Source organism: Manis pentadactyla, chromosome 3 (assembly GCF_030020395.1).
Source record: "Manis pentadactyla isolate mManPen7 chromosome 3, mManPen7.hap1, whole genome shotgun sequence".
NCBI lineage: Eukaryota > Metazoa > Chordata > Mammalia > Pholidota > Manidae > Manis > Manis pentadactyla.
The window spans coordinates 126,119,161-126,139,486 of record NC_080021.1 but is presented as its reverse complement, the minus strand read 5'-3'; the positions used below and the strand labels follow the sequence as shown (position 1 = coordinate 126,139,486).

The following is a 20,326-nucleotide window of genomic DNA, read 5'->3' as shown; positions in this document are numbered from 1 at the left end:
TTTTCCTCTCTCTTCTTCTTCTGGTACCCCTATAATATGGATATTGTTCCTTTTGGAGTGGTCACACAGTTCTCTTAATATTGTTTCATTCCTGGAGATCCTTTCATCTCTCTCTATGTCAGCTTCTATGCATTCCTGTTCTCTGGTTTCAATTTCCTCAATGGCCTCTTGCTTCCTATCCATTCTGCTTATAAACCCTTCCAGAGTTTGTTTCATTTCTGTAATCTCCTTTCTGGCATCTGTGATCTCCCTCTGGACTTCATCCCATATCTCTTGTGTATTTCTCTGCATCTCTGTCAGCATGTTTATGATTTTTATTTTGAATTCTTTGTCAGGAAGACTGGTTGGGTCTCTCTCCTTCTCTGGTGTTGTCTCTGTGATCTTTGTCTACCTGTAGTTTTGCCTTTTCATGGTGATAGGAATAGTTTGCAGAGCTGGAATGAGTGATGGCTGCAAGAACTTCCCTTCTTGTTGGTTTGTGGCCTTCCTCTCCTGGGAGAACAGCGACCTCTAGTGGCTTGTGCTGGGTAGCTGCACACAGACAGGGCTTCTGCTTCCTGCCCGGCTGCTATGGAGTTTATCTCCGCTGTTGCTGTGGGCGTGGCCTGGCTCGGGCAACTGCTCCAAAGTGGTGGAGTTGCGTTGGAGGGGGAGTGGCTGGGAGGCTATTTATCTCTGTAAGGGGTCTCCCTGCTCCCTGCAGCCCAGGGGATTAGGGTGCCCAGAGATCCCCGGATTCCCTACCTCTGGATTAAGTGTCCCTCCCTGCCCCTTTAAGACTTCCAAAAAGCACCCGCCAAAGCAAAACGACCAAGAAAAAATTAAAAAATGAAAAAAAAATTTAAAAAAATAAATAAACAAGTAAAAAATGGTCGCTTGTTTTTCTTTATTCTCCAGGGCCAGCCTCAGGGATCTGCTCACCGGGCTTACTGCCCTGTTTCCCTAGTATTGGGGTCCCTATCCCTTTAAGACTTCCAAAAAGCGCTTGGCAAAACAAAACAGCAAAAAAAAAAAAAAATGGCCGCTCGCTTTTCTTATGTCCTCCAGTGCCAGGCCTCCGGTATACTCTCACCGTTCTTGCTGCCCTGTTTCCCTATATCCAGGGCCCCACGCACGCACTGTCTGCGCTCTGGTCTGGATGGCTGGGGCTGGGTGTTCAGCAGTCCTGGGCTCCCTCCCCCTCCCGCTCTGCCTACTCTTCTCCTGCCGGGAGCTGGGGGGAGGGGCTTGTATCTTATCCCCTTTATGAGGCGCTGGGTTCTCGCAGGTGTGGATGTGGTCTGGATGTTGTCCTCTGTCCTCTGGTCTTTATTCTAGGAAGAGTTGTCTTTGTTATATTTTCATAGATATATGTGGTTTTGGGAGGAGATTTCCGCTGCTCTACTCATGCCGCCATCTTGGCTCCACCCTCCATGCTAGCCTTTTTAACTGCCTAATGTACACATTAGAATTTGGAGACTTGTATGTAGATTTTTCCCAAACTGAGAATTATTGAATGATTAATCTTTTCCTGCATAGGAGCCAGGTGATGGATTGTTCATAAAAGTCTGCCCCTGGTGAAACTAAAAAGTGATGCTTGTTGGTTTAGGTGTTAAAAGCAAAGCATGGTATTAAACACACCACACACACACACTCAACACAATCTCTGCTGAAATATTTACATTTGATAATAGAAAAAAAAGATCTAACTGATCTCAGTGTTTTCAATTATAATTCCTACATTTAGATTTGTATTAAAGGGTTTTGAAAAATCATGCCTTTACTGACTAGCAATACTGAAGATAACCAGGTTCCCATCTGAGTTGGTCTGACATTACATTTGTTATATTCATTTTCATCTGCCTCTGCCCTGGCTGCAGACCAGTACAGAGGCAGCTCCCTGAAACAGCAGTTCCGGGGGTTTTGCTGTGGGAAGAACTGCTCCTCACCAGCAGGGGGGCAGCAGTCCCATAATCATGGACTACTTGCTGCAAACGGGCAGTTTAAATCGTGGTTCTCCTCCTCAGCTGCACATCAGCTCACCTGGGTCTCTCGGAGGCCCTAATGCCCAGGCTACTCCCTGCCCTCTCCATGTGAGTCTTTGGTCGTTGGTGGGGGATTAGCTTTTCACAGCCCTCCAGTTAGAGGGCTGGGAGCCATGGTAGCAAAGGGGTCCAAGGCCTAAGGTCAAAGGTCCTGCCTACTGGGTAGGAGGCAGTGCTGTGGGGGCTGAGACAGCCGCCCCCATTACCCCACGCCCGCCCATGCGATATCCCTGGCCCCGGCGCCTGTGGCACAGGCATTGGTCCCATCTCACCTCTGCACGGTTTCTAGTGTTCCACCTTGATGCCAAGCTCTTCGCAGAGTTTAAAGGGCTGTCAGGGTCTGCTCGCTTATGCAGTGGGGGAGTGTCACGGGAGGCTTCTTTGTGCCCAGAAGTCATGACCTCAGAGTTGTGATTAGACATGCATAGATCCCGGTTCTCGGACCAAGCACGAAGGATCGGTCGCCTGCATCTCCCTAAAACAGCGCTTAAGACTTTGGAAACGCAGATGGAGCGTGAAGGAAGCCTGAGGCTGAGGAACACGGTGCCTTGAGGCTCCTCATTGGGAACAGGACACAGAGGGTGGGGACGCAGGAGGGTGAGGCCAACGCAAGCGGTGGGCCGCGCGCTCGCCTGGTATTGGCTCACGCGGAAGCGGTTTTCCAGGCGGTCACATCTGTCCAGGCTTCAGACGCCCGCGGCGCTGGAGGACGATTGACAGTGCGACACAGGTGGCTCTGGACGGAGGCTCAGGCGCTCGGAACGCTCCCGGGATGCGGCGGAGGCGCCAGGGTTTTCACGTCTTGGGACGGGGTGCGAGCCCCCGAAGCAGGGCCTCGGGGTGTGCACGGCACCAGGCGCCGCCTGCGCCCGCTGGGAGCGCTCGGGAGCGGCGCGCCGCCCACGTCCTGCAGCCAGAGCAGCTCGCCAGCCGGCGTGCAGGGCTGAACAGAGAAGGGGCCTGAAGGCTGAGGGCCTGGTCATGCGGGCCGGGGAGGACGCCAGGTGGGTGTCTGGCCGCGAGAAATGGCCACCCCCGGGGAGCAACCGAGCGACCCTGGAGTGGAGCAGTCCTGGACGCTCAGGCAACTGATGAGAAAGACAGGAGGGTTGGGGCTGGGAGGAGCCTGGGACAGAAGCCAAGGCGGGGTTTGGGGAGGGCTACTGGAGGACAGGCTGCAGCGGGGAATCTGCGGGCCCTGGGGGCGTGGCCAGACCAGGCAGAGGACAGAGTTAGGGTGTAGAGGGCCAGGCGGCCTTGTGGGAGGTGGGACGCGGAGAGGCACAACTGAGGTGGGGGGGTCAGAGGGACTCAACTGGTGTGGGCACAGGCACGCAGGGAGCAAGGTGACGCGTGGGCGGGGGTGGGGAGCCGAGGAATGAAATACATCTAGGAACCCAGGCGGGGGCGTGGCTGTGGGTACAAGTGGTGTGTGTGTGGCTGTGAGGGCACAGAGAGCGTGTCCATGTGGGCACAGGGGGCGTGGCAGTGAGGGCCAGGAGGTGCAGGGGTGGGGCTTGAAATCTGTCAGCAATTAGACTTCAGTAATGGGGTCAGACCTCATTACAACTTTCAAGCCAAGAATATGATTTTTTCTAAAACCTCCAAATAATCTCTCATCAGAAAAGTAAATGAATGACCTTACTGGGAAGTTTGAAAACCCATATTCAAAAGCTACCATGAAGCGTAGATACTTTTCCAGAACAGAGGAGCCAAGGTGTGTAATTATCAGGAGCTCAGTCATCATGTCACACACCAAAACTGGCACCCTCCCAGCCTTCAACATGCTTGTTAATGGGTACCAGAAGGACCCCAAGTGGCCTTTAATGAAAATAACAAATCTCTATGAATTTATGAGTCTAAGTGCAATAAAACATTCAAATTGTCTGACAAAGCCAGCACATTCCCAGTGACACTATCACAGTCTATCCCTATGGGTTTTTATTTTAGGAGTTAAATGAGTAAAAAGAAGAGGAAAGAGTAACAGGGCAGCAACCCCCAGGGAGCCAGGTCCAGACCCACCATCTGTTCACTAACTCCAAACAAGGATGGGATTTAATTCCAGGCGTCCCCTTTCAAACTGTTGTGTTGTGTATGGCAGAGTCAAGATGTGTCTTCCCCTCTGCCCTTGATGATAATTGCACAGAAGGAGAATGGGAGAGAGCAGAGAAAGAGAAGGAAGAAACATAAACTCCATTTGATGGAACCAAGAAACATCCTCAACCCCGGTCAGCACATGGGTGGGTGGAATGAAAACTGACAGTAGAATGTGTGCGTGGCACCTAAAGGAGTGCTGACTGAGTCATGCTGCAGCGCTTGGTGCTGCTCAGGAGCTGAGGACATGACCTTGAAAGTGGATGTAAGCTGTGGACAGGAAAACAGGAGGAAAGGATGGACATCTATGTAAAAACTGCCAGGATCCCCGGGCCTCCATCTGCCCCCAGGGGAAGCTGTGCAACTTCCCTTTGTGGTAGGGTGTTTTCCAAAAGGCTGTAGTTATTTACCAAGTCTGGGCTGGCCTGGAGACCTGCTATGACTGATACAATGTGGTAGAAATGATGTGGTGCCAACTCTGAGCTCAGGACTCCAGCCTCCTCGGCATCCATTCACCTCAGGGAGCCCCAGGCAGCTGCCACTGGGTGAGGAGGCAGAGGGTGCTCCCTGCGGAGCTACTCTGCCCACCCTCAGAACAAGCTGCCCACCCAGCAGCCACCCACAGACTCAGCAGCAAGCTGCACAAGCCGCCCCACGGAACCTGTCTGAGATTGCTGACCCACTGGACCTTACGCTAAATGAATGGTTGTATTTCTTTAAAATCACTTTGCTTTTTGTTGTTGTTTCAATGCAGCAACAGTTGACACCTTCATGGGAAACTGAAAATTCATTTTCTGAGAAATTGAATGAGAAAGCCTCTTGGCCAGGAGTCACCAGGTAAACCAGTGGTAGGGTTGAGGTGTGGACATGCAGACAGGGAGACTGATGTGAGGTGCACACTCCTGCCTAGTCCTCCTCCTTTGCCCACACCCACAGCCCCAGCCTCTGGGCTCTGCCTCCCAGGAAGGGAGAAACAAAGGGAGCCCAGAGCCACGTCAATCTATTGCCAGTGGAACACTATAGTCTCAGACCTGGGGGAACCTTGCCTTTGTGCCAAGTCATAGATACTAGAAAACCCAGCTTGCTGCAAGTCACCACTCCTCCGCCACCTCCATGCAGAAATGTCAAGCAGCTTTTAGGTGCATTACTCCCAAATATTAAAGAACATCCAAATATAGGGAAGGAAAAATTCTACCTCTACCCTCTTAGGCTCAGTGACTGAGGCTTGCAAGTCAAATTGGTAAAAGACAGATTAACAGGAGGAAAACACAAGAGTTTATTTAGGCATGTAATATGCATACACATGGGAGAACTCAGTGATGAGTGACTCAGAGGGCTGGTTAGAATTTAGGGCTGTCTATCATCTTAACATAGAGTGGAAAATCATGGAGAAGTGACAAGACAGAGCAAAAAGGGTGTGGGCTTCTAGGGGCTGTAATTGTGGGATGATGAATATATGGTGAAATTAAAGGAAAATGAGGGCTGGTTTAGTAGGTTTTGTTTGTGCAGCCCAGCTCTGTGTGGACCTCTGCCTCCAGTGATGGTGGGTGTTTGGCCATGATGATGGTCTCTTCCTAACAGAGGAGAGGGAAGGGGGAAACGTCTTCACAAAGGAAAATTTATACCCTGCCTTTAAGCAGAAAGGGGAGTATAGAGAGTGCTCCTGAATCTACTGTTTCTCAACTGCTTTCCACTCAAAATAGTCCTTTTGCCAAAGAGAGATTTTCTGGTAAGGTCTAAGTGATCCCCTTCACAAGGATAACTAGATATTTGAAAAAAGCAATAATATAATTTGGAAGAAGCAGAGGATAAAACATCAATGATGTGGACAGTAAAAGACACCTTCAAAAAAACTTATGATGAATATGTTCAGGGATGTAAGAGAAAATATTGAGCCTATAAATGAGGGTCAGATGCAGTGAAAAGAGAAATTAAGGAGTAAGAAAAATGCTAAGAAATTAAAATGTGGTTGTGAAAATTAAAATTTCAATAAACACATTGGAAATAATGTTAAACCAGTCTCCAAGAAGGTAAGATAAAAACTGATGGATTCCCAGAAAAAGAATAAAATGGGTGGGTCAGCCTGAGACTGACTGATGGGTATTTGACTCACAGGTACTTGAGAAAGTGAAACCAGAGAAGGCAGCAGGGGACACTTACCAATGTGTCATCCGCATGAATTTCACTGGAAGGGAAGGGCTTGGCTTTTCAAACTTCAAGGGCTACCAAGGGCCAGCATAATGAAAGAAAACTGCTGAGGATGCCATTGTAAACACAAGTGATATGGGGACCTCAAAACATTTGAAGGATTGCCTTACAAAAGACTAGGGATAAATTTTTCAGACTCCTCAACATTACTAAAAATAGAAAAAAAAAACACAGAAGGAAGAAAGCCCCTGAAATTCTGAAGAAAAATTATATTCAATCTAGATTTTACACTGAACCAAACTACCAATCAAGTATGCAACTAAAATGAGCTGATTGCTGGAGAGGCAGAGACTTAAAAGTTTATTTACCCAGGCACCATGTTTCAGAAAACTACCAGAAGAGGTCTTCTGTACAAATGAGAGAGAGTGTCAAAGCAGAGTAAAGCATGGGGTTTGAAAACAGGGGTCCAAACCCAGAGAGTGGTGAGGAGAAGCTCCAGGATGATCCTACGAGGAGCCCCAGGACTAGTGCGGGTGGCAGCTGACAGGGCAAGTGCCCGGGCAAGGAGAAAGATGGAAAATGGGGCCAGCATATAATCTGATGCACAGTAGACAGGTGCACTGAAGAGGTTAGGTGGTAAGACAGAGAGCTAAGGATAAAGAAAAGCAAGGAAATGAAAAAGGTGTATCAATTATAAACATTCATCAAAATATTTTAATAAAGGAAATGAATGCACCATGTAGACCTTGACTCCCGGAGAATGGTATTTACATGGCCATGACTGTGAAAGTGCCACCGGCCAGACTAACTGAAAAGATGCTCAACTCCCCGGGGGAGTGAAGGGAAGGAAGCTGGAGGCCTAAGTTCTCATCCTCATAATAGAAGGTCAGTAGATAGAGGGGACATTGAGTCAGCACCCAGTGGACCTATTACAGAGTCCGCCAACACTGAGGGTTTGAAAAACTTTCCAAATGAAAATTCCTCAAGGCAGAGCAGACACAGATTGATGACGCCCAAGGCCAAAACATTTCACCTCTCAATTTATGGAGGAATCTTCTGTGAAGTTCTGATGCACTGTGACTATGGGAATTAAACAAACTGTCCATAGGAACAGAAATGGGGTGGGTGAAGTCAGCGAAGGGGTCAAAATGTACAAACTTCCAATTAAAAAATAAGTGAGCCCTGGATGTGGTGCACAGCGTGAAGACTATGGTTAACAATGCCGAGTGTATACATGAGAGCTACCAAAAGTGTTGGTCTTAAAAGTTCTCATGAAGACAACACCAGCAAAATCAAACCTGCTGGGAGTCTTCTCAGCTTAGCCTCTGCCTCAGTGCTGGCATTTCCCACCTGAAGCATAGAGTAGGGGTGATGCCTGGGCCAGGACTGGCGAGAAGAGGCTCTTCACTCTTTTGGGGTCATAGAGGCTGCAGGCAGCTTTGTGTCGGGGTAATGCTGCCCCCACCCCGAGGCTATCAGTGCCCCTAGCTGTAAATTCCCAGCCCCTACCTCCCATTTCCCCAGTAGCCTGCATCTCCAGGGGCAGAGCAAAACTGACACCAACCTCAGTGTTCTAGTTGTCAGGACTCAGATAGATTTTTCTGGAATGGAAGTGATTTCCTCACGGGAACCCTAGGAGTCCACATCCTGGCCTGAATTTTAGGGTGGTGGCTAGTGTGACAGGATAAGCAAAGGGAGCCCAACAAACAGGTGGGCAAGCACCCTGTAGCAAAACAGGCTAAATGGATGTGGGAAGCTGGGCACTCACTGCACCTGTTTGCCCCTCAGAAGAAATGGGGTCACTCACTGGAAGGGACTCATACAGAGCCCCCAAAGACTGTTTATTCAGCTGGCCTCTTGCACCAGAAGCACACCTCAATCACACAGACAAAGGCAAGGAGCCAGTCCCAAATAACTGACACAAAGATGTTCAAGGGAACACTGCGTGTTGGCCCGGGGGCCTTGGGCTGCTCCTCAGCTTCGACTCGGCACCCACCAGCCAGGCAGGCCCTCGCCCCCAGCATCCTCCTGCACCCACCCTCTGCTGCACACTCAGGGACACCCTCTTCTCCCCTTTCTTTTTATTCATTATCTATTTTTGGGTGAGAGGGTCAAAGCCAAGCATGTGTTCTTTCTTTTAAAGCATTTTAAAGCAAATCCCAAAATGTCACTCTTGAATATGTCATTTATGTCTAAGTAATAAGTGCTTCAAAAAAGCCTAACCAAAGCTCATTATCCCACTTCTCCAAATTACCAACAATTCTGTGGTGTCATCTAATACACAGTTTGTTTTAAAATTTCTCAAGAAATATCTTTCTATAGTCATTTCATTCAAACAGGCCCTAGTCAAGGTCTATGTGGCACACTTGGCTGAGAAGTCCTGTGAGCTCTTTGAACAAGTGATAGGCTGACCTTCCCTCATTTTCATGCCATCTGTCTGGCAGATCAATTCCCACCAACTAGATCTCGCTGGACTGCATTTTCATGGTTGTCAAAAAAGCAGAAGTCAAGCCAATGAATTACCAAAGTAGTAACTGGCAGAAGTTCACTGTGTGCACACCAGTTTGCAAAGCAGAGCTTGGAGTGGGACTGGGCTGCACTGTCATGAAGCAGCTCGTATAGTGCCGAGGCAGTGATGTGATTCTGACAGCCACTGGTGACAATACTAGATTCTCTTAAGTGCAAAGGGAATGAGTGGTCAGTGGTTACTTTGTTTTAGTTTTGGGGAACAATTTAAGTTTTGCTTTTGATTTCCAGAGGCACCACAAGAAGTGGCCCAGGTCAAGTTAGCAGGGCTTGTCTTGCAAAATAAGTTGGATTCAACTTTGCTTGTACAACCCACTGGTTTTCTGCTTGGGATTTTCAAGCTTGGTATCTGTTTAACACGGTGTAACTAATACATTCCTTTGCTCCTGTAGTTCCTATAATCTGGTGTTTGGGTCTAGAGGCCTGTTTAGACCTGGGTTTGAATTTTTTTGCATGAATATTCCAGAAGCAGGGCTGCTAGTTCCTCTTGCACCCCTCATGTCTGGACACCCCAGGTTTGGAAGATTTGCACTGGGTCACAAGGAGGCTAAGTGCTGTCCACCTGGCCCGCCTATCATAACGTTCCCCATCAGCCTCGGGGCTTTAGTGCTCATCTATAGACCAGGTCTGTCTTTTCAACAGTGGTTGCGAAATGGTGGTTTTTTAATTTTGACTTTTTGTTCTGCATTTATTTGATAGAAGTCTTCTATAACTACTTAGCCAACCTGAAATACAGTTTATAGAGGAAAGGAAGAATAAATACACGGTGCATTCTCTTTATCGATTTTCAGAATAACTGGAAACTAGCAAGACTTTTTTTGTTGTTGTTAAAAGTGCACAGAACTTTATGTACTGTTTTACTTCAATACATTGCATTATTGTCACTGATGGTCACTTATGTTCAGTGGCGTGGCAATTGCCCTATCTTTTGCCTGTTGGGCTCCTTCAGCCTGGCTCCCAGACACAGTTCCTTGGTCTTTGGCCATAGTTTGATGTCTCAGGACATCTTGTACCATATCTGCCCCAAAATAGCTGTTTCTCCAAGACCTCAATTCCTTGTAATGAAAAACGGCATTTGGAGCCTACGGCCTGGGGACTGTGCACTTCTAGGAGGCTTTATACCGACCATGGGGCGCTGGCTGTCCTGGCATAACTGCTCCTTAGGCTCAACACTCCTTCCTGTTAACTTGGATCTGGGGCAGTGTGAGAGATGGTTATAAATTTCCCATTTCTCACATTTTTCTCTGAGTTTCTTTGCTTCTCTCAAACTCAACATTAGTTTTTTTTAGGACATTATCACCCTAGTGAAAATGGTAAAAAGGCAAACCACTCACTCTCTTATTACTTCAAACCTTCTCAGAAATGTTGCTCCTTTCTCTTCCGGCCTGCTGATGTTCATCTTGTCTGGATGCTGTTCACAGCAGGCCCGTGTCCAGAAAAAGGAGCTGGCATCTCCCCAGCGATACTCAAAATGAACAGCCCTCTGCTTGTTTAGTAATTAAGTTCTATGTTTTACTAAGTCTGTTATTTAATACACGGAACAACTAGCATTTAATTATAAGCATTGCCAACTACTCTTGCAAAATGCTAACTCTATATTTTAAAAAGCCATTTCGGAGGGTTGGTTATGGCATTAATTCCCGAGCTTTCCTAAGAATGAAGATGCAGTCACTTATTTGCTGCGTTTCTGCTATGGCCCCGGCAGTCATCGGGCAGGTCTGTGTTGCTTGTAGGAGGGAATAACACCCACAACCCAGAAGAAAGGAGCATCAGTCCCTAACAGTAAGGACGCCGAGGAATCGCGGAGGCGTTTTGCCAAGTGAAAGAAGCCAGTCTCAAAAGGTTGCATGCTGCACGTTGACTTTAACAGGGCATCTGGAGAAGGCAGAACCACAAGGAACAGAGAAGCCAGGAGCGGAACAGGAGCCGGGGCAGGGCAGGGGTTACTGCAGATGGTCAATATGAGGGAGGTTAATGTTTCGGGTAGAGGGGCTGTTCTGTGTCCTGATTAGAACTATAGGCCCCCAGCAAAGTCAATAGGTAAACATAAAATGTAATTGTTTCTAGAGTTCATGCATCTTAAGTGAATCTGGCAATGAAAGGGCAGTATCAGACAATGTGACTGAAAATCAGTAATTTGTCATCTCTTCCTTAATGGTCCAGAAGTCACAGAAAACTGATGGCCAATCAATTCTATAACATTGACCTGGGCAGGAGAAGGCTGTTTTCTGAAAATTGTGTTTTCTTAAATATTCACTACACTAAGTACATGCTGTGGATAGAAACAGTTCTCATGGCCTCTAAAGCACTCAAGTGACATTTTAAATTAGAAGGTACTATTAAGTGATAACAAGGAAGTATTATCCCCAGTAATTTTCTTAAAATGGTTTTATCAAGGAAAATGCAATTTAATGGAGATATATTTATGCATACAAAAACTATGGAAATATCTAAACACGAAATGCAAAGATTTGAAAGATACACCTCATGTCTGAAATTGCCTATGAGGAAAGAGGAAATCCAACATTTTCAGGACCAGCTGTGTGCGCTCAGCTCCTGCTTGGCACTCCTGTTACTCCTTCAATTTGGAAAGAGTTAGCAAACTGCCTTAAACTACCTGAGAGGGCGACAAGATGATGTCTTTTATTTGCGTTTTTTCACCAGCGAAAGCCTGGCCGAGGCCTTTGTCACCCGACGGGCAGATGGGTGCCCAGAGTCTTGTGAAACCCGTGCGGGCGCAGCCTCTCCCCTTGGTGCACGCCTGGGGCCGGGTGGCTGGTGACGGGGTACTGCCCGCCTCCACCTCCCTGTCTGCAGGCAGCACGTGTTGCACAGTCATTGACCTGCCCTGTCTGTCTGGTTTGGACAACTAAGTCTGTTCCTTTCCAAGACACGGTTTATTCCCGCGCGCCACGAGTTTATTCTGCAGCACAAGTTCAAGTACTGCGATTTTCATGGCGAGAGGAATGGGCGGGTGGCGATGGCCCTGGGCTGCCACTTCACCTGTTAAGAGACGCTGGGAGTCCAGGAGGGGAAGCCGCTTTAGCACAAACCGTCTGCAGTAAGCCACCTCCCTCTCTGCAAATAACACTGCCAGGTGGGTTAGGGGTGGGGTGGCTGATCCATTCCCAGGAAACAAGGCGCGAATCATCAGGGCACTAGCAAACCCGCTCCTCAGAGGAAAGAGGGATCCGCTTCCTCTGTACACAGGTAAGAAGTGCAGGTCCGGACAGGTAAGTCAATTCACCAAGTGAGCTGCTGGGGAGTATGCCAGGCGAGCTGGGCGCTCAGGGCGCTGGGGATAGGCCGCTCTCCGGGGCCCTCTTGGCTCGAACCAGGTGCTTCCCAGAGCAGAAGCCAAGGTGGGCCTGCTCCCACTTAACACGCGAACTGATGCTGGCGGCCGCAGAGGAGGCTGGAGGTGCTTGGGAACGCAACGGTGGCGAGCGAGGGGACACGGCTCCCCGCGTCCCAGACACGGGCGAGCACCCCACAGTCCACCAAGCACAGGAGCGATACTCTGACGGGGAGCAGCCGGCAGACCCTGACCGCGGTGTCCGAGGAGCTCCGCGCCGAGCCCAGGGGGAGCAGCGCGTATTTGCGCGGCCCCGGTGACGCCCCAGGGCGAGCTCTGCTGCGTGCGCTGCAGGAGCCGGCAGGTGCACGGCCCGTCTGCTAGCCCGCCTCCACGTGGCCGCCATGGCAGCATCTATGCTGACTTTAACCGGAAAGAATGCAAAGGAGACTGTTCCCGGCGCGGGGCTGGAGCGCACCCTCCAGCACGCCACGGCCCACTCAGCCCCTCGGCGTCTCCCTGACGAAGAATCTGCCCGTTGTAACTAAGGTCTGGAGGGTTCGCCAGATTTCATTAAAGAAGACCTCGACAACAAGACAGTTCCATTTCTCCTCTGCCTTTCCCTCATTTCTGGTGCGGTGACTGAGAGGGCCTCTGCACCGCATTGTTCCGGATGGCCCCCTGGCGGGGAGGAGAGAGAAGGTCCGCATGGTCACCGTGGGCGCAGGGCCCGGGCTTCCCCAGCACCGAGCACCAGGGGCTGAGGAGGAAAGGGAACTATTTGCAGTGTGCCAGACACTGCATGCAAGCCTGGAGATCCAGGGCCCAGACGGGGGGAACCGGGCACCAGGAATGACGTCCTTTGGAACGTGTGGGCCTCAGCCCCTCCTTCTGTGCCTGCACCCGTCCCCTGGAGGCAAAGTCCTGGGGCCCCGCAGCCACATGCCCGCCACTGGCGGCTCCGCTGGAGTCCCCCGCTGGCCTCTAGGAGGAAGAGCAGAGCATTCTGGTTTACCTCCGGCCAAGACTCACCCAAAGGAAAGAGGAATTCCCCACATGGAAGCTGGGGTGCTGAATGGAAAGAGCGGCGCAGGCAAAACAAAGCGAGTCCCAGCCAGCTTCTCCGCGGACCTCCACGCCACCTGCACGGACTCACCACCCTCAGGCCCAAGACTCTGAGGACGTCTACATCACCAGCCCCGGGCTCACCGTCCTCAGGCCCACGATTCAGTTGCTTATTACACTGGCTGCTGTCAGAGCTGGAGAGGGTCTTAGGGATTTCTATTCGGATCCCTGCTCTGGTCACCTGCTAGGCCAGGTCGTGCGGCCCCTGGAGGCAGCAGGAGTGGTACCCGTGAGGCATGCTCTGCCTCAGGCATGGGAAGGACCCCTTGGATTACGGCCTGCCTGGGCCGGGTGGGGGAGCTTTGGGGGGCTGAGCAGCAGTAGTCCACACGGGGTCCAGACCAGCGGATGTTGGTGCACATGCCACAGACACAGGCATGGCTGGCCAGAGACAGATGTTAAGGGTGGTCCGTGCCAGGGGCTGGGGTGGGAGAAGTAGGGGCTCGGAGAGCTGCCCACACAGCCTGGTATCTCCTCTGCCTTTTTCAATAGGAATTTCCCAACAGGAAATGTCCCCATGGTGTAAACAGAACCTCCCCACTCATTCTGCTCATTCCTAAATCAACATTTACATCACAGTTCCTCCTTACTTTTACACGTTTTGTTGATTAAGACCTAAATTAAAGGGAAGGCAGATTTTAACAGGAAAAAAGGATGCAGAGGAGACTGTTCCTGGCATGGGCCTGAAAAACCCTGCCCACTTAGAACTTAATCAGGAATTTTTCAAATTTAATAAACAAACAAATGTGCAACAAATTAGAAGGAAAAGGCCAGCGCTAAAGAGAAATGAAAAAAAAAATAGGAGTGAGAACTAATTTTTGTTTGAAGTAAAAGGGAGAACTTCTATGTGTTATGATACTAAAACATTAACCATATTTGGAATAAAGAACTACATGATTACTTTGTAATAGACTTTATTTTGGTTAGACTTTTAGGTTTAGATTCACAGCAAAATTGAGCAGGAAGTACAGAAATTTCCCATATGCCCCCTGTCCCCCTCATGCATAACCTCCCTACTCCCAACACCCCAGCCAAATGGGAGTTTGTTACAACTGATGAAGCTGTGTGGATCCAGCATCATCACCCAGAGTCTGTCGCTTACATTAGGGTCACTCTTGGTGCTGGACGTTCTGTGGGTTTTGACAAGTGTAACTACATGTACCCAGCCTTAGAGTGTCACCCAGAGCAGCTTCACTCCCTAAAAGTCCTCTGGGCTCCACCTGTTCATCCTTCCTCTCCCCATGCCCTGACAACCACTGATATCTTTACTGTGTCCATAGTTTAACCTTTTCCACAATGTCATAGAGTTGGAACCACACAGTATGGAGACTTTTCAGATGGGCTGCTTCACTTAGTGATATGCATTTAAGGTTCCTCCATGTCTTTTCATGGCTTCAAAACTCATTTCTTTTTAGTGCTGAGTAATATTCCCTTGTCTAGATGGACCACAATTTATTTATTCAGTTATCTACTATCTCAGTTGTTTCCAAATTTTGGTAATTATGAACAATGATGCCATAAACATTTATGTGCAGGTTTTTGTGTGGACATAAGTTTTCAGCTTCTTTGGGTAAATGCCAAGGAGTGCAATTGATGGATCCTATGGTAAGAATATGTTTAGTTTTGTAAGAAACCACAAACTGCCTTCCAAAGTGGCTGCACCATTCTGCATTCACACCAGCAATGAATGAGAGCTCTGTTGCTCCACATCCTCACTAGCACTTAGTGTTGTCAATGTTCTGGATGTTGGCCATTCTGGTAGGTGTGAAGAGCTAGATAATTTTTGACAGTAGGATCACAGCAACCCAAGGGATGGGATGGGCATGATAGTAGTTTTAATTTCTAACACAGTCTTTATGATTAAGTATCTAGAAACATCTTTCAGTTTAGTGAAGTGCCTTAGGGATAAGTCATTTTGAAACCACAACTGACTCATGCAGATTTCAGAGATAAAGTCATTCTTTCACTAAAGAATAGTCAGCTCACTTGTATTATGCAGAAACAAAACATTACAACAAAGGTATTATATATTTTTTTAAACTCAGAATAAGTGCAATTTTAAGTTTCTTCTTGGCCCCACCTCTTTTAATGTATGCATCTCTACACCCCATAAAGTGATAGGAAAAAAATCAGATTTAAACTGATCACAACAGATACCACATTTGATCTTAGCCAAAACACTGAGAAGCAATAGCACATTTAATTTAGAGTAATGATCTTCAGTGATGCTGTAGGGAGCTAAATATGTGAGAAAACATTTTGCTATAAACTCATCAAGAGGTGCTAGGGCACTAAGCAGAGATCCCTCTGATCCATGGAGAAAGAGAAAGGGCCAGCCATCCCATGGTCATGGCAGCGGTCCTCAGCAGCCCAGGTAAGGAGGCCAGATGGCTGCCTCCTGGAAGAGGGCCTGGGCAGAGAACCCCCAGCCTCGATATCCTCCTCTGGAAAACAAACAAATGGGAACCTAACGTTGACAATGGTGGCTGTGAATTTTGTTTCCCAGTTATATAAATATTTAATAATTTTTAATCTAAAACCAGGTGTGACTCAATAGAACAAGAACTGTGGGTTAGCATGAGGCACTGGTGGAGGGCTTGGGGAAGGAGGAGGCAGGGCCCTGTGGTCACCATCACTGTGTGGACAAAGGATGGAAGCTGGAGCCCCTGACCTGGTCTCTGGCCCCTGATGGGCTTGTTTCTTAGCCTTGTATTTCAGCCATTCAGGCATTTCCTAAAAAGTAAATATGCCAGGATTTTGTCTCTATTATTTCAGAGATAACTTGGATGCTAATATTTTTTTGAGAAACATTAACTTTCACATTATCAGATCCTGGTGTTGCAAATCACTTCAGAGAAATTGTGGCAAATTTGGTGCTTTTTTTACAAAACCAGGCAAGCTTTGTGGAAACCTTCATTCCATCATGATCTGCTCATAGGGTATCTGTGAGGTCACTTCAATATGAGGAATGTAAAAAAAGAAAATTTAATGAATCATGTTATCGTCCTTCATTACCTCCAACTCCTATTAAAAGTAATTGGAGTTATTTTGAAATGTTTCTACTCCCATATAATGGACTTTTGACAAAGTACTGTTATGGTACTTGAACTAGATCAATAAATTCTGGTCGATACTAATGAAGGTGAGTTGGCCCAATATGGCAGCCACATAATGGGGTTGTGACAACAATCAATACCTCAGAAAAGTAAATTAAGATAAAATCATTTGCTAAAGACATGTACAGAGTTTTAAAATATATATCTAGTAGTTTTCAATTCTGAATATTCAATTTCTCAAGATGTTAATTTTTCCTATTAAAAACATCCATAATATTTTGTTGCCCTTGTCTAGCTTGGATTAATACTTAGTCTATAGGCACAGACCTGATCATCTACATTTGCCCTCTTACAGCACTAAATTATGTTTTCTACCTTTATCTTGCATCTACCTACCACTTCAGCATTTTATTAAAAAAAATAATAACAATAATAAGGGAGAAATGTGGGATTCACATATAAATCAAGTATAAAAATCAAACGAATAATCATATCTGACTTGATTGTTTATAGTTCATGATGCGTGATCAAAACTGAAAGTTTCTGTGATATGACTGCCCTTGCACTATTCACCATGTAAGAACTTATTCACTATGTAAGACCTTGTTCACCATGTAAGAAAAAAAAAAATACAGGCTTATCCCATACACATTGCTTTGAAAAAAAAGTCCATAAATTTTTGTGCATAAGGTAAAAATTATAACATTACAACATGTATCTGGGTCTAATCTATTATTTCTTTTTACTCATGGGAAAACCCAGGAAATTTATGAAATCTACTAAGAGATTAACCAGACATCCCCTCTTCAGCCTCTGATGTGTATCAGAGAGCTGTAACTCCCACCTGGTTATAATAAGAACACAAGTTGAAAACCTGGGGGTCTATTGTAACTTTAAAGAATCAAATCTTTTATTTGAAATATGAAAAGTGAAAGCCGATTTAGAGAGGAAATCTAACATCCCCTGGAGCAAATGTGCATTTCTTCTAGTTTGGAAATAATAATGAGCCATGGCATTTGGAAGAAGAAAACGCTTTCGTCCTTCAGAGAAACCATGGCTGTGACCAAGCACCTTCCAGCGTGGCCCCCGTCCTGCCCCAGGGCCTGGAATTTGCCTCTCATGACCACCACTGTTTTCTGTTAAATTTCAACTTCTGAAATTGGCCTGGAAGGCTACAGAAGAGATCAGATGTATCTTGCTTTTTTAAGAGAAATTTCCCACTTTGTCCAGTGAACAACTATGTAATCTTCCTTTATGTTTTACTGAAACCATACGACTTAATGCTTTTGCAGAAGTCTATACAGACTTGGCTAAATTTCCATTTCATAGATTTCTTATGCCATAATGCTTCATCTATTCCCTAAGAAATGGAAATCTATTCCATCTATTAACTAATTTCTTCATCGTGGAGTATAACTGACCAAAATTAATTTAAATTATTACTTCTCTCAAAGAGGTTTACAAACTGATGAGGAAGAAATCATTTTTTCTTTGAAAGTACTTGAGAAACTATAATAAATGTTTGGCTGTACTAGTTTTTAAAATATGTATACTGCAGAATACAAGTTCTGTGAGATGATACAAAATATGAGAAGTTTTAGTTTTTCAGATGGTCAAATAAGTTTGGAGGGACTGGAGTGAAACAAGATTTAAAGGACTTTTTATCAGGACTTCTCAGACTCCTCCTGCCCCCAACCCAATACACTATCTCACCCATCAGGCACAAAGTGTGGGAATCTGAATGTTCAACCAGGGGCCAGAGACCAAAAAGTAATGGTCAAAAATTGCCAGTAATAAAGCAGACCTTCCCACATCCATGTAGGAGAAATTCTAGAATAAGAGTCAGAGAATGGAAGACACAAAATAATCAACAAATTAAAAGAAAAGGAAAATGATATAGGTCTTCAGACTGAAACAGCTTTGCCCTTAGCCACACCATGATGAGATTTCCAAAATACAAGACAAAGGGTGACATGTGTGACCCTGCCTGGTCAGGAGACATCACACAGACTGGAAGGGGAAGAGGCAGCACACTGCATGGACATTTGGGAGCAGAGCACACCTAGCCAGGTGTGGGGCCTATTGTAAGACAGCCCTGCAGGGACTCTATCTGGCATGCTTGAGAGACAATGAGAATTGTGTGTAGTACAATGAAAGTAATATTTCAGATCAGTGGAGAGAGAATGAACAGTTGAATAAGTTTTGGAACAGGTTGAATATCTCTTTGGAAAATACATATAACCTTATATTCCTAATGCACACCCCACACTCACACAAATAAATTCTGAAATGGTTGAGGGAGCTAAATGTAGTGACTTCCAGTTAACGAAAGTGAATCGAGTATCTTCACGTACATATGCTCCTCCCCCAACCTCAGCAAAATCACGTGAAGGGATGTCTGGAGACTTAAGCAAGAAAGCAGTGATGGGTAGAAACTGACAGTAGAACTTGGAAAGCTGAGCTGCAAGCCAGTAGTGGGAAGTCCTGACTGACCATACAAAATTGCTGAAGACTCAGGAGCTGGGAGCATCCTGACCTCAGGAGGAAAGGAGAAGGGTGGGCTATGGACAGAAGATGTTTTCATATCTGTTTAAGAAGTTGTTGGATCCTCAGATCCTTCCCACTGCTCCTACAGATGAAAACCTCTCCCCATTTCTAACGGAAAGCTGGAAGCACAAAACTGCACCCATATGGGGGTCCTAGCTAGTGTGACTCAAGACTCTTGCCCTTCTTCCCCAACACGGCCCCAGGACTGTGAAGCCAGGGATGAATCCTCCAGGAAGACAACAGAAAGTGTGTTGTTTGATGAATTTGAACCAATCCAAGGGGCAACCTCAATCTGTTAGAAACAGGGACTCTCTCACATCCTGCCCACACCACAGCGAAGTCCCCTGGACACAGTGGACTCTCACGCCAGCATACAGCAGAGAGTCACAGACACCAGCTGAATGACAGGGTGGAAGCAGATGGGGAGGGATGCAGAGGCTGCACGGGGCAGAGAAAACTAATCATCGGGCTCCTCAGAGGCCTGAGAGCAAACTCTGTGTCTTTGGAACAAGAAGTAACAAGGGAGCAGCTGGATAACCACACATTTAAAATAGGATATCAGAAAAGTCACAATGGATTGATGTATTTCACATCACTGAAATCAGGGACTTCTGGGCATTTTTGTCATCTGACACAGTTCATGGTGAAATTTACACACCATTTCTCACAAAGGTTTTTCATTTCTCCACACTTTCAGTTAAAGAATTACACTGAATGTTTTGGATGTAAGTGCATGAATGGGTTATACTGTCCATCGATCTCCTGCTAGGACAGTGAAGGGGGGTTTCAGATGTGTTTTTAGGGGAGGGTGGGTGGTTTCTGGCAGACTTGGGAACCCCTGGTTGGGGATTTGAACCTTCCCTTCCCAAAGGTGTCTAAGCTATTGACAAAACCATTCACTCTTCCTAAACCCCAGCTTTCTGTGCCCAAGGCTCAAACAGCTTTGCTTCGGTGCAAAAATCTTCCCCTCACCCATTTCCCAGGGCAAGACTTGAAGATGGCCCCTGCCAAGGAGGAAAGCACATCACTCCTGGGGAGCAAAGAAATCATTTACCATGTTACATCATGGTTATGGGAAGGGAAGGAAGGATGGTGCATTTATGAGCACCTAGGGTATGTGCAGTCCTAGGCGCTATACCCCTTGTGTACATTATCTCACCTAATCCGCCAGACAGTGGCTTCTGCTCTTAATACCTGACAGTTTATGCAGGAATTAAAGTCCTCCCCTGCACGCCCAAATGGGAGCTCTGTAGTGCAGAAACTCTGCCTGTTTAGCCCACTGCTGGTCTCAAGCCCCTAGAACTTCCTGGAGCATAGAAAATACTGAAAAAATACTAAATAATGTTACAGCTTAGGTGTTATCAATGCCACTTGCTGCTTAAGATACTGAGACTTGGAGAGATTATGAAACTCTCTGTATTAATTTTCTATGTCATCTTAGCTAGGCTATGGTGCCCAGTTTGGTCAAACATCATCCTGATGCCACGGTGAAGATATTTTAAAGATGTAAC

At 46.8% G+C, this 20,326-nt stretch overlaps 1 pseudogene; it reads right to left on the bottom strand.

The window, feature by feature from the left end:
* Nucleotides 1-15,241: 15,241 nt before the first annotated feature.
* On the bottom strand, nt 15,242-15,404 carry LOC130683208 (U2 spliceosomal RNA; annotated as a pseudogene).
* Between the last annotated feature and the right edge of the window lie 4,922 nt (nt 15,405-20,326).